Below are 15,078 nucleotides of genomic sequence, written 5' to 3'. Positions count from 1 at the left end.
AAGACACACACACACACACACAGACAGACAGACAGAAACAAGAAGACAAACACACACACACACACAGACAGACAGACAAGAAACAAGAAGACAGACACACACACACACACACACAGACAGACAAAACAAGAAGACACACACACACACACACACACACAGACAGACAGACAGAAACAAGAAGACACACACACACACACAGACAGACAGACAGAAACAAGAAGACAGACACACACACACACACACAGACAGACAGACAGAAACAAGAAGACACACACACACACACACACAGACCAGACAGAAACAAAAGACAGACACACACACACACACACACACACGAACAGACAGACAGAAACAAGAAGACACACACACACACACACACACACAGACAGACAGCAGAAACAAGAAGACAGACACACACACACACACACACAGAGACAGACAGACAGAAACAAGAGAACACACACACACACACACACACACAGACAGACAGACAGAAACAAGAAGACACACACACACACACACACACAGACAGACAGACAGAAACAAGAGACACACACACACACACACACAGACAGACAGACAGAAACAAGAAGACAGACACACACACACACACACACACACACCAAGTAAACTTTATACAAAAAACACCATTCGCTTTACCTCAATTTTATCTTCTTTTTACATTCACTTTTTTCTGGCATTTATTTTGTATTTACTATTTCAACTTTCACTATTTTCTCTCTGCGTCTGTCTGTGTGTCCGTCCATGAAGGAGTTTATTATTATTTTCTCTCTCTCTCTTTCTCTCTTTCTCTTTTTTCTTTTCTCTCTCTCTCTCTCTCTCTCTCTCTCTCTCTCTCTCTCTCTCTGTTACATCACATAAACCCCTGTATCAAAACACGTGAGAGATACACTTTGTTACGTTACAGAGTGAATCACCCTCGTTACAGCCATTACAGTATCGTGCTAAGTGGGACAACTAGGCACGTCCGTTCACAGCGCCTTAGTGGTGCGTTGTAGAGGCGTCGTGTACTACCATCTGGGGGTAACTGGTCTCTCTCTCTCTCTCTCTCTCTCTCTCTCTCGGATAGTGTGTCTGTGTCTTTGTGTGTGTGTGTTTGTCTGTGTGTCTGTTTTTATCTCTCTCTCTCTCTCTCTCTCTTTTTTGTGGCCCCATCTAATATAGCCAGTTCAAGTTCAGGTCCTGTGTGTGTGTGTGTGTGTGTGTGTGTGTTGTGTGTGTGTGTGTGTGTGTGCGTGTGTGTGTGTGTGTGTGTGTGTGTTATCTGAGAGTATGATGCGGCATCGTCCTCTGTGGCGTATAAGTAGGTCATGTGTGTGTGTGTGTGTGTGTGTGTGTATATTTGTGTTGTCTTGTGTGCGTGTGTGTATCTCTTTTTCTCTGTATGTAATGTGTGAGTATGTGGGTGTAGTAAATATTAACGCCACACACACACACACACACACACACGACCTACATACGCCGGACAGACAAACAGACCCGTACAAGCCAGACTCTTCTTACTGCTGTCAACACATATGACTTATAACATCCGTGTGTTAGTCAGAGTTATGCCCGACCAAGGTATGTGTGTGTGCGTGTGTGTGTGTGTGTGTGTGTGTGTGTGTGTGTGTGTGTGTGATGCATTAAGAGATAGTGTTATCTTATTTATCTCTCATGTCAATAAGGAAATAACACGTTTCTCATTACTGTTGGTGTAGAGAGAGAGAGAGAGAGAGAGAACCTTGAGAGACACTTGACCTCGACCGCTACATTACATTACTCTGCTCCTGCCTTGTTATGCCCCCCACCCTGCTGTTACTGTTGCATTCTTCCTGCTTTTATCTGCTGTTTGTTCCCTGCTTTAATAAGACACCCTCCTCCTATATCAACTTTAGGACATCCTTCACGACTATAGATTCCTGGACATCCTGTTCCTCACACGCACACACACACACACACACACACACACACATACACACACACACACACACACACACTCACACACACACTGACCCTTTCGACTCTCACTGACCATCACCACGGCCTCATCTGCAAATTTGGTAAAAAGCTTCTACACCATCCCCGACACCGGCCCCTACTACCACCTGAGATCCCCTGTCCGAGAATTGCTGTTCGACACCACAACCGCATCCAGCCCATACGTGCACGAACTGATCGCTATAAGAACAGCCCAGTCCCAACCATTGTAAAAATTATCAATAACATGTAATAAATCAGTGTATTCACTCCCAGTAAACACTGCTCCCTACACTGTCACTATGTTGAAATGAACTGTAGTTTGAGCTGATCCCCATCTAAGTTACTATATGTCTTATTTGTGTCACTTATGTCACTTGTATATTATTTGTAATTCGTAACCCATTCCCCAAATATGTAACTGTATATTTTCAGCCTTCTGGCTGCCAAGCTCTTTCAATAAACCGTTAATTATTATTATTATTATTATTATTATTACGCTATGTGAGAGATAGAGGTGGGAGAAGAGACCTGTGTAGGAGAGCTAGAGAAAGAGAAGGCAGGAGGAAGGTGGAGGGAGAGAAGGAAGATGGGACGGGGAAGAGAGAATGACAGAAGAGATGAAAATTTTGACGGAGGAACAAATTCAATATACACTTTGATCACCCTTCTCTTCCTCACGGTACCGACACAGCGACACACGGGCCTCCGCTTACACTGAACAAAACTCAATTTCATCTATACACGTTAAAACCCCTCCCAGCACCATGTTACTCTTCAGGTAAGCTGGGAACTGCGTCAGGTATGTTATGAATAAATTAGCCTCACTGTGATAAGCTCTTTAGTATTTAGATCATGTTTTAGAATAGTCAAAAAATTCTGTGGAAAGAAATTAGTGTTTTGTTTTGGTTCATGCTAAGCTAGTCAACGAGCCAAGAGAAAAACGAGTCTACTGTATGTCTAATTTTTTTATATCCGGTTAAAATAATTATTCAAGGTTTATTTCAACAGATAACTTATTGTTTTAAAGATATTTCTGTATAATTAAATGTAGTTAAGGTTACCATTACCGTGGGCTTATAAAACGAGTCTATTGTTCGCCGATATTAAACTAGCCAGCGAGCTTACGGAGAAGGAAGAAATGGCAGCAAAAACCGAGTCTATAAATTATATAAATGGTTTGTTATTATCTGTCCATATAGGGCTATCCCGGGTTCATAGAGATAGATAGATAGAGAGTGTGAAAAAGAAATAGAGAGGCAGAGAAAGTGAGATAGAGAGAACAAAAAATAACCCATATTGTTGTGTGGTTCGCGGGAGGGAAAACTTTTTAGTATATATTTTTATTTTTTTATTTGGTGGAGAGAGAAAACGATAGAAGGTAAAATAAAAAAAATAAAAAGATTTCAGAATGGCAGCAATTTCCTCCCCTTTTAGTCGACCACACAACAGCTGAGAGGAAAGAGAACTAACCCTATCCTTTTATCAGCCTATATAGAGGGAGGGAGAAGCTTGTTTTTATATATTGAGTTCATAGTCGCCATTTCATTTATCATTTTTTTTTTTCTGTTTTAGTATTTGTTTACCATTTGACACTGACGAGTTTTATGTGATTATATGTTATTGTTTTTGTTGTTGTTAAGTTTTAGGTTAAATAAGGTTAAAATATATATACTGTACTTGTTGATTTATTATATATTAGTGTTACCAACCTTTCCTTTCCTCGTTAATAGAAGCCAAGTCAATTATCTTATTGTGAGTGAGGTGATGTTTAGGTAAATCTGCCACGGTTATTATCCCTGCCTGGCTTTATCCGTGTCCCTGTCTGGCTTTATCCGTGTCCCTGCCTGGCTTTATCCGTGTCCCTGCCTGGCTTTATCCGTGTCCCTGCCTGGCTTTGTGATGTCTCGTTCTGGCTATTTTCGTGTCCTTACCACCCTTTCTCTTGCTCCTCCCTACACGCACACACACACACACACACACACACTATCGTACAGTTGGTAACAGGAGGACACTAATGAAATCAAACTTTTATTTTTGTTCATTCGCTGGAGAATTGGAGTGTCCCTTTGTGTGTGTGTGTGTGTGTGGGGCTCTCAATTAGCTGCCCAATATATGGTAAAAGCGAGGTGGATATTATAGTTTCAGTCGTGTGTGTGTGTGTGTGTGTGTGTATGTGTGTGTGATCCTCTGTAGCGAAGAAACAAGACATAACATAATTTAGTTTACTTTAATATTACGTTACAAACCATTATTATTATTATCATACGTTTGGCAACCCAGCGAAGAAGATATCGTACCGTATATCAACACAAACATCGTAACCCTCCCCCTTCCCCTGCTCTTGACCCCCCCCCTTCCCCCTGCTCTTGAGTCCTTAATTACTCGTACGCCTGGCAGCACGGGAGTGGAAAGGATGAAGGGAGGTTATCGTACGAATAACAACGCGTCCAGTAATCCTTTGCAATCCTCTTTTAGTTCAGTTTGCAACATTACGTAGCCGTCATGCAGAGCTGCCGAGGGTAAATGGGTCAGGCATATTTTATAGGTGAGGATGGAGGATTTAGGAGAGAGAGAGAGAGATAGAATGTAAACTAAAAAGACAAATAATTTAGGTCAGAGAAAGAGGTAAGAGTGGAGGGATGAGAGGGAGAGGTGAGGAGAGTGGGATGAGGTGAGGTGAAGTGAGAGGGGAGAGGCAGAATTCAGTTTGAACAGCGAGCCTTAATTTACATGTTTATTAATCCGATGATGGTAATAATAATCCAATATTCTGTATCTCTCTTTATCTGTCTCTCTCTTTCTCTATGTTTGTATATCTTTCTCTCTATCTCTTTCCTTATCTGTTTGTATCTCTCTCTCTCTCTCTCTCTCTCTCTCTCTCTCTCAGAGGTATATACAACACGAGTGCTAATTTAAAGACGACGCCTGATGGTCCATTGATCAATACACTACACCCTTATTGCTGTTACCTGTGTGTGTGTGTGTGTGTGTGTGTGTGTGTGTGTGTGTGTGTGTGTGTGTGTGTGTGTGTGTGAACCCCCTGACCTGGCTTCGTAACAGATATCGTTAGCATGTCAAAGGGCACCGTGGCCACGTTTTTCACTCACCCAAATTATAGGTGAGAGAGTGGCTTTTAATGTGGTTGCTGGCGTGAGTAATGAAGTGCCTAGGACTCTATTAGGCCCCTGATCTAATGGGCCCCAGTTCTAATAAGTTTACGTTCTAGTGGGGCCCAGTACTCATGGGCCTCAGTTCTCATAGACCCAAGTTCTAATGTGGCCCAATATTACAGGTTTCAGTTCTAATGGGCCACAGTTCTCTCTCTCTCTCTCTCTCTCTCTCTCTCTCTCTCTCTCTCTCTCTCTCTCTCTCTCTCTCTCTCTCTCTCTCTCTCTCGTATCAGTCATCGATGTGTGGTGACTGAGGAAGGTCCTTGAAGCCTTCACTTGACTGTGTTCTGCAGAAACTATCGACCAACACACACACACAGGGGGACAAACAGAGAGAAAGAGAGAAAGTGAGAGAAAGTGAATGAGAGATAGAGAGAGTAATAAGATCTTAATGTGTTTAATAGAGGTCATGTCTCCCCCTTCACCCCCTTTCCGTACTCCCCCCTCCTCCTTCTGACCTCCCCCCCTTCCTCCTCTTGTCCTCCCTTACCCATTTTCCATTCCCCCTATTACCTACCTACCTACCCTTATCGTTTTTCCTCCCCTTCTTCTTCCCCATTACTCTCTTACCTCCCCCGTCTCCTCACACCCTCCTTCCACCTCCAAACTCCCAAAGACACTTAAGGATAATCATTCTTCCCTGTACGATACTTTTTTTTTACCGTACGATAATTATTTTTTTTGGGGGGTACGATATTTTGTTGACGTATGATAATTCTTTCTCGTACGATAATTTATATAGACTCGATGAAACGTGACGTTATTTACGGTAATAAAGTAAAACAAGAGACGACTTAGAGGGAACATTGTTGTCAGGTTGGCAGAGCACGGTGGAGGGAGGAAGGCGGTGCGTGAAGGGAAGGCAGGGAAGGCAGGGAAGGGAGGGAGGGAGGGAGACAGACAGCCGGGTGGTCGGAGACAGAAGTGAACGAAGACTGACAGCCTTAAAGACACAGCGAAACACGCCAAGACAGTCAGTATAAAGATGTATCCTGACACACACACACACACAGTATTGGAACCTTTTAAGAAGACTTCCTCGTGTTGTTATAGAGTATTGGAACCTTTGTGAAGAATATTGTTTGTTGTTCTTATTTAGGACGAAATGATTGGCAGCAGTGTTGGAACATTTTGAGATATCCAATTAGGGGGAATTAAGACTACAGTACACAGATTGTGGTTAGGTTAGGACTAGGTGATGGTTGATTAACTTAGCTTAGGTTTGGTTAGGTTCCGAGTCTGGGTACGAATCCGGAAATTGCAGAGTCCTTCCCTCTTCTCTAACCCTCTTCTGTCACCCCCTCCTCTCTTCCTCTTCCCTCCCTCTCACCCCTCCTCAGTTTCCCCCTCTCGATCTTCCCCCCTCTCCCCTCCCCCACCTCGCCAGCTGAGCACAAAGAAACCCTCACTCAAACTGCAGTGCATAAAATATTACAGTTGGATTCTTGGCCTTAAAGTGTTACGTTCTCGTGTTGATGAGTTCCCGTCACGCAACCACCTCGTCACGTCACCACACCTCGTCACGCCACCACACCTCGTCACGTCACCACACCTCGTCACGCCACCACACCTCGTCACGCCACCACACCTCGTCACGCCACCACACCTCGTCACGTCACCACACCTCGTCACGTCACCACACCTCATTAGCAATGTCGAGGTAGGGAACGAACTTGCAAACAGCGATCACAAAGAAATTAGATTCCAGTTAGATTTTCAGGGCAGACATAAGGAAAATTCCACTAAAGTACCAGATTTCAGAAGGACAAACTTTGACAGTTTAAAGAGGCAGCTGAGAGAGAGGGTGTCGCGCTTGGCCGTGAACCTGACAGATGACACCGACCTGATAACGAGATCTGAGATTGCCGAGTTCCACGACAATTTAAATAGTGAGTTACTTAATACACAAAGGCAGAACATACCATACAATAAACTCAGATCAGACAACAATGACCCTAAATGGATAAATAATTATTTAAAGAACATCATTGGCCAAAGGAAGGCTATAGGTAGAAGGATAAATCGTGGCGAAATTTACCTCCGGGATTATTATAGGGTATTGGCGAGTAGGGTTAAAACCGAGATAAGGAAAGCCAAGAGGAATAATGAGGTAAGGATAGCAAGGGAGGCGAAGACAAACCCCAAAGGATTATACCGAAAATTTAAACATGATACCTGGGGCACCGACTCTATTCAGAGTAGCGAAGAAAACAAATTAAGCGAGATAGTAGTGACTAGTAACGATGTTAGTAAGCAAATAGACAAACTAAGCCTAATAAGTCACCTGGTCCCGATGAGATATTTGCCAGAGTATTAAAGGAATGTAAGGAAGAGCTTAGTATGCCCTTAGCAAAGTTGTTTAACATGTCCTTAAAAACAGGTGTAGTACCAGAATCCTGGAGGATAGCGAATGTAATACCGATTTTCAAGAAGGGGGATAGATCACTATCCTCTAACTACCGCCCAATCAGTCTAACATCAATAGTAGGCAAATTACTGGAAGCAATCATTTCAAACTCTATTCGAAATCACCTGGAGAAGCACCGATTGATCAATGATTCCCAGCATGGCTTCACAAGCGGACGTTCATGTCTAACTAATCTATTAACATTCTTTTCATCAGTTTTCGAATCGGTGGACGAGGGGCACAATTATGATGTGGTATATCTCGACTTTAGCAAAGCCTTCGACAGAGTCCCCCACGAAAGACTAATTAGAAAGGTAGAAGCACATGGCATCAAAGGTAATATCCTTAAATGGATTAGGGCATGGTTACAGGACAGGAAACAGCGAGTGAGCATTAACGGCACTAAGTCCCATTGGAGCAACGTCACAGTGGAGTTCCCCAAGGCTCAGTACTTGGACCATTATTATTTATTATATACATAAACGACATAGATATCGGCAGACAGCAACATAAGTAAATTTGCTGATGACACTAAAATAGGACGTGTTATTAAATCTGACGAGACTCAGCAAAACTACAGGAAGATCTAAACAAATTTTTCGAATGGTCTGAAAAATGGCAGATGAAATTCAACGTGGACAAATGTAAAGTACTCAGTATAGGAGATGTAAACAGGGAAACCAGATAACCAGATGATGATAGAAATCCGACTGCGAGATTTAGGAGTAATGATAAGTAGGAACCTTAAGCCAAGTAAACAATGTGTTTTTGCTCGTAACAAGGCTAATAAAGTACTTGGGTTCATACAAAGGAGTGTTAGTTACAAGACTAGCGAGGTCATCCTAAAACTATCTTGCTCTTGTGAGACCACACCTGGATTACGCAGTTCAGTTCTGGTCACCGTATTACAGAATGGATATAGAATCCTTGGAAAGAATTCAGAGGAGAATGACAAGACTAATCCCGGGCATTAGGAACCTTGAGTATAGAGACAGGTTAAAGCATCTTAATTTGCACTCCTCGAGACGTAGAGCGAGGGCGACCTGATAGAGGTGTATAAGTGGAAGTCAGGGCTAAACAAAGGGGACATTACAAAAGTACTCAAACTATCCAACCAGGAGCGAACTCGTAACAATGGTTTTAAATTAGACAAATTAAGATTTAGGCGTGAAATAGGTAAACACTGGTTTGGAAACAGAGTAGTGGATGAATGGAACAAGTTACCAAGTATCATCATTAACTCGAATACGCTGAATAGCTTGAAATATAGGTTGGATGAGTATATGAGCAATAGGGGTTGGGTGTAAACGGGACTGCCCAGTATGGGCCAATAGGCCCGCTGCAGTTTCCTCCATTCTTATGTTCTTATGTTCTTACCTCGTCACGAAGCTACACCTGGTCACGTACCTACACCTGGTCACCTATAGCCACTCAGGTTGTCTTGTTTAAGTGTTTTTTTATTGAAATCGATTCGTGTAAAATGTCCCTTTGTTTTCATTTTTACATTATAACTGAAAATTCATCACCAGTTCTATATATGGCTAAGGAAAAATTTACATTGTACCATTTTGACATTGTAACTTGGAATATACCATCACGTCTACACACACACATTGAATGGCATAAGATTGTTCCATTGTATACCATTTTACATTGTAGCATTTTCACATTGTGTCTTGAGAAGAATTCATCCGGTTTACCAATATTGGCTGAGTGTTGCCAGAGTCTCGACCTAACGCTTCTATTATTGAAGTAAGATTCATGGTGTGTGTGTGTGTGTGTGTGTGTAGGGGGATCCCGAATATAAATGGATTCCTGGTATGTAGAGGTTAGATTAAGTTAGGTTAGATTAAGTTAGGTTAGATTAACTTAGGTTAGATTAACTTAGGTTAGATGAGAGAAAAAAACGGACGGACACTGAGGAAAAAATATTCCTGAAACACAGAGCAGGAAAGATCAAAGGGGGATCCTCATCAACCTTGTGACGTCAACCTCAACAAGCTGGTCCTTCACTCCACCTCTTCCTCGTGACGTCACTTCCTCATCCTGACGTCACTTCCTCCCCCTAACGTCAACTCTCATAACACACGACAACAACAACGACACACAGGACAAAGCCATACACACACACACACACGAGGCCCAGACGATGATGGCACACAAGGCAGGGATGCGACAAGTTGTGCGGGGTGAGAGGAACACTGTAGTTACCCCTCCCAGCCTTCCTCCTCCTGCTGCCTCAAGTACTAAGCCATTGTTTTCCTCGCCGTGTGTGTGTGTGTGTGTGTGTGTGTGTGTGTGTGTGTGTGTGTGTGTGTGTGTGTGTGTGTAGCGTCACCAAGCACAAGTTCCCTTCTACCTTAATGTAGTGTGTATAGTGCATGTATGGTGTATGTATTATGTATGATGGAAGTATATGTATGGTGTATGTATAATGTGTGTATAAGTATATGTATGGTGTATGTATAATGTGTGTATAAGTATATGTATGGTGTATGTATAATGTGTGTATAAGTATATGTATGGTGTATGTATAATGTGTATAAGTAATATGTATGGTGTATGTATAATGTGTGTATCAGTATATGTATGGTGTATGTATAATGTGTGTATAAGTATATGTATGGTGTATGTATAATGTGTGTATAAGTATATGTATGGTGTATGTATAATGTGTGTATAAGTATATGTATGGTGTATGTGTAATGTGTGTATAAGTATATGTATGGTGTATGTATAATGTGTGTATAAGTATATGTATGGTGTATGTATAATGTGTGTATAAGTATATGTATGGTGTATGTATAATGTGTGTATAAGTATATGTATGGTGTATGTGTAATGTGTGTATAAGTATATGTATGGTGTATGTATAATGTGTGTATAAGTATATGTATGGTGTATGTATAATGTGTGTATCAGTATATGTATGGTGTATGTATAATGTGTGTATAAGTATATGTATGGTGTATGTATAATGTGTGTATAAGTATATGTATGGTGTATGTATAATGTGTGTATAAGTATATGTATGGTGTATGTATAATGTGTGTATAAGTATATGTATGGTGTATGTATAATGTGTGTATAAGTATATGTATGGTGTATGTATAATGTGTGTGTATAAGTATATGTATGGTGTATGTATAATGTGTGTATAAGTATATGTATGGTGTATGTATAATGTGTGTATAAGTATATGTATGGTGTATGTATAATGTGTGTATCAGTATATGTATGGTGTATGTATAATGTGTATAAGTAATATGTATGGTGTATGTATAATGTGTGTATAAGTATATGTATGGTGTATGTATAATGTGTGTATAAGTATATGTATGGTGTATGTATAATGTGTGTATAAGTATATGTATGGTGTATGTATAATGGGATCAACTGAAGATTAGACACCTCGGCTTATTTCACCTGATGAATAAACACCCTAACAGGACTTGGGGGGGGGATTAGGTTAGGTTAGCCTTAGATTAGGTTAAGTTAGATTCAGGTTAGGGTTGGTTAGGTTAGGTTAGGTTAGGGTTGGTTAGGTTAGGGTTGGTTAGGTTAGGGTTGGTTAGGTTAGGGTTGGTTAGGTTAGGTTAGGTTAGGTTAGGTTAGGTTAGGGTTGGTAGGTTAGGGTTGGTTAGGTTAGGGTTGGTTGGAGTTAGGTTAGGGTTGGTTGGGGTTAGGTTAGGGGTTGGTTAGGTTGGGTTGGGGTTAGTTGGGTTGGTTAGGGTTGGTTAGGTTAGGGTTGGTTAGGTTAGGTTAGGGTTGGTTAGGTTAGGTTAGGGTTGGTTAGGTTAGGGTTGGTTAGGTTAGGTTAGGGTTGGTTAATCTAAAAGTTTAATATGCTAAAGGTGTTTAATCTTCAGGTGACCCGTATAATGTAATGGCATCTCTTTTAGCCAGTCAGCCTTAAGAAACTCGTAATCCATGACTTAACCCGAATACTATAAATTAAGAAGGAGTTTTACAGCAGCTTGGAACTAAACTCAGGGTCACATTGTAGAGAGATCGCTTTAGTGTATAGTTCAGGGTCACATAAGAGTGTTTTTAGTATACAGGGTCATAGTTCAGGGTCATATAAGTGTTTTGTGTACAGGTCATAGTTCAGGGTCACCTAAGACTGACCTTTACGAACGAAAAATCTTTATTATTTTTATTTGACCCGGCGACTGCTGGTAAGAGTAACACGCATTGTGATTGGTTAAGACAATAACCAATGATTTCTTCCGGGTTTAACTTTCGCTTATTTCTGATTAGTCGACCGTGATGATTATTTCCTCACCTCTGTAACGATAAAACTCCTTCCTCACTGATAAACAATATAAAATACTAAAGAAATATTAAATACGATATATCATTTATCTTATTAAGTGTTCATAAAAGTTATATTATCAGCGTAAAGAAATGATAACGTATTTGTTTACTTGACTGTGATAACGTGACCAATGGCGTTCTTGAACAAGGTGGTCATGTTTATAGGCGGGATATTTTAATTTTTGTTTTTAAATGAGAGTTTCGTTATGACTCCAATATTATACACGTTGGGTTTTATTGAATTACGTCGAGGTTCATGATTGAATTTTAAAATTGGGTTCTTTGACGGGACGTGGTAAGCCGAATTGGTAACCTGCCTCTTTTTATTTCGTTATATTTTATTGTGTTGGTGTGCGGTTGGCGGTGACCTCTGGTGACCTCAGGGACCTCTGTGTGACCCCTCTTAACCTCCGGAAGCTGTGTGACCTCTCTTGACCTTAGGGAGCTGTATGAACTCTCTTGACCTCCAGGATTTTATGATTTTCATACGTCAGAATAGTTTTGGTACCTTTGGAGGCCATAGGAGTATCACATTGCCTTTGGAGGGAGAGAGGAGAGGAGGTGTGTCTACCTTCCTTTAAAAATTCCAGAAGATCCAGTGGTCTTTAAAAACACTATAACACACACACAACACCACAGCCCTCCCCCCCTCCCTCTCACCCCATCCACCCTCCTCACCCCACCCCCCTCCTCCCCTCACCCCCCACACCACCTTTCCGACCAATCACTTACGGTAAAAATAAAACACCACCATCACAGGTATCCCCCTCCCCCTCCTGTGTACACAATCTACACCAAGAATCCAGTTTACCTGAGCGTCTGAAGGGGACCTTCTGAACACCTGGTGGTGATTGTTTGCTTCCATCTTCTCACCTGATACCTGGCGAGTTTTACCTTCGGTGTGTGTGTGAACGGCAACATCAGGGGGGGTGGGGGAGGGGGAGGGGGGGGTTGGAAGTGAGAGGAAGAGAAACAGGAGGAGAGGGGTGGGAGGAAGAGTGAAAGGAGGAGGAGGAGGAGGAAGGGAACTGATAGAAAATGGGAAAAGAGGAAGAGAGGGGAAAGGGCAAAAGGAGGAAGAGAAGATATGGAAGGAAAGGTGTGGAAGGAGATGGAAGAGGGAGGAGGAAAATGAAGAGAAGGGAGAAAACGAGGAGGAGGAGGAAATATAGGAAGATAAGAGCTAATGGTCCAGTAAACAATATATAAACTCACTTTACGGACCCTAAGCATCATATCAATAATCATCAAGCTAATGTTTATTCACCATTTATACAACAACAAATAAAAAAACAATATCCACCGTATAATAAATTCATGCATTACGTTCGGATAAAGCTGGGATCTGAGTGGCTCAATTTAGCACGGTCGTCCAATCACAGCTATGCAATTCCGTGACGTCAGAACGCCTGGAGGTTTGTGTTGTCCAATCACATCGTTAATACAGATCGGTTACATACTTATGCAGGTGTTTCCAATGTTATGGTAAACTCGTTAATACTAACTGCAAATGGGACTGACAGCGTTATTATCCATCCAGATCATTTATGTATGTATGTATGTATGTATACTGTATATGTATTGTATAATATGTATATTGTTTAGATAGCGCGAGAGAGATTGAGGACATACGAGTTTGTTATGTGTTACTGAGCGTCTGTTAGAACTGGGACCTATTAGAACTGGGACCTATTAACACTGGGACCTATTAGAACTGGGACCTATTAACACTGGGACCTATTAGAACTGGGACCTATTAACACTGGGACCTGTTAGAACTGGGACCTATTAACACTGGGACCTATTAACACTGGGACCTATTAGAACTGGGACCTATTAGAACTGGTACCTATTAACACTGGGACCTATTAGAACTGGGACCTATTAGAACTGGGGACCTATTAGGAACTGGGACCCTATTAACACTGGGACCTATTAACACTGGGACCTATTAGAACTGGGACCTATTAGAACTGGTACCTATTAACACTGGGACCTATTAGAACTGGGACCTATTAGAACTGGTACCTATTAACACTGGGACCTATTAACACTGGGACCTATTAGAACTGGGACCTATTAACACTGGGACCTATTAGAACTGGGACCTATTAACACTGGGACCTATTAGAACTTGGACCTATTAACACTGGGACCTATTAGAACTGGGACCTATTAACACTGGGACCTATTAACACTGGGACCTATTAGCACTGGGACCTATTAGAACTGGGACCTATTAACACTGGGACTTATTAGGACCAACCCCATAACACTGGGACCCATAGGAACTGGGACCTATTAACACCAAATCTATTAGAACTGGGACCCCTTACACCACAGCTCACCAGACTGGGGACCAATAAAAGACTGGTCTCCACACAACACAAGTTGGCGCTGGACACATAATATGCTCCAGCATGAACTCCCCCCCCTCACACACACATCCTGCCTACACACACACACACCCCCCCCTCCCCCCACACACACACACCCCCACATTCCACTGCCACACCACACACGCCTTCACCTCCCCCACATACCTTCACCCCCTCCCCCTCCCACATACCCCTCACCCCCCCACACACACACCCTCACCCCCACACACACCCCCCACACACATGCTGGCCCCTTCCCCCACACACCCTCACCCCCCACACACAGGCACCCCTTCACCCCCACACACACCCCTCTTCACCCCACACACATACACCTTTCACCCCCACACATACACCCTCACCCCCACACACACACCCCTTCCCCCACACACCCTTCACCCCCCCCACACACATTCCCCTTCTCACCCCCCACACACCCCTTCACCCCCCACACACACCCCTTCACCCCCCACATGAGCCCCCTTCACCCCACACACACACACCCCTTCCCCACACACACCCCTTCATACCCCCACACACACCTCCCCCTTCACCCCCAAGCACCCCCTTCACTCCCCACACACCCCCTTCACCCCCCACACACACACTCCTTCCCCCACACACATTCTCACCCCACACACACACCTCTTCACCCCACACACACCCCCTTCACCCCCACACACCCCCTTCACCCCACACACACCCCTTCACCCCCCACATACACATAACACTTTATTGATCATTGAACAGAGTTTTATAAGTCTCCTTGTGATGTGTTGGTTACACTCGCTTCCAGAGCACGGGGCTGGGTGATAGGGTAGGT

The sequence above is a fragment of the Homarus americanus genome, unplaced genomic scaffold (assembly GCF_018991925.1).
Source record: "Homarus americanus isolate GMGI-L3 unplaced genomic scaffold, GMGI_Hamer_2.0 scaffold54989, whole genome shotgun sequence".
Classification (NCBI taxonomy): domain Eukaryota; kingdom Metazoa; phylum Arthropoda; class Malacostraca; order Decapoda; family Nephropidae; genus Homarus; species Homarus americanus.
This window is presented reverse-complemented; position numbering follows the sequence as displayed.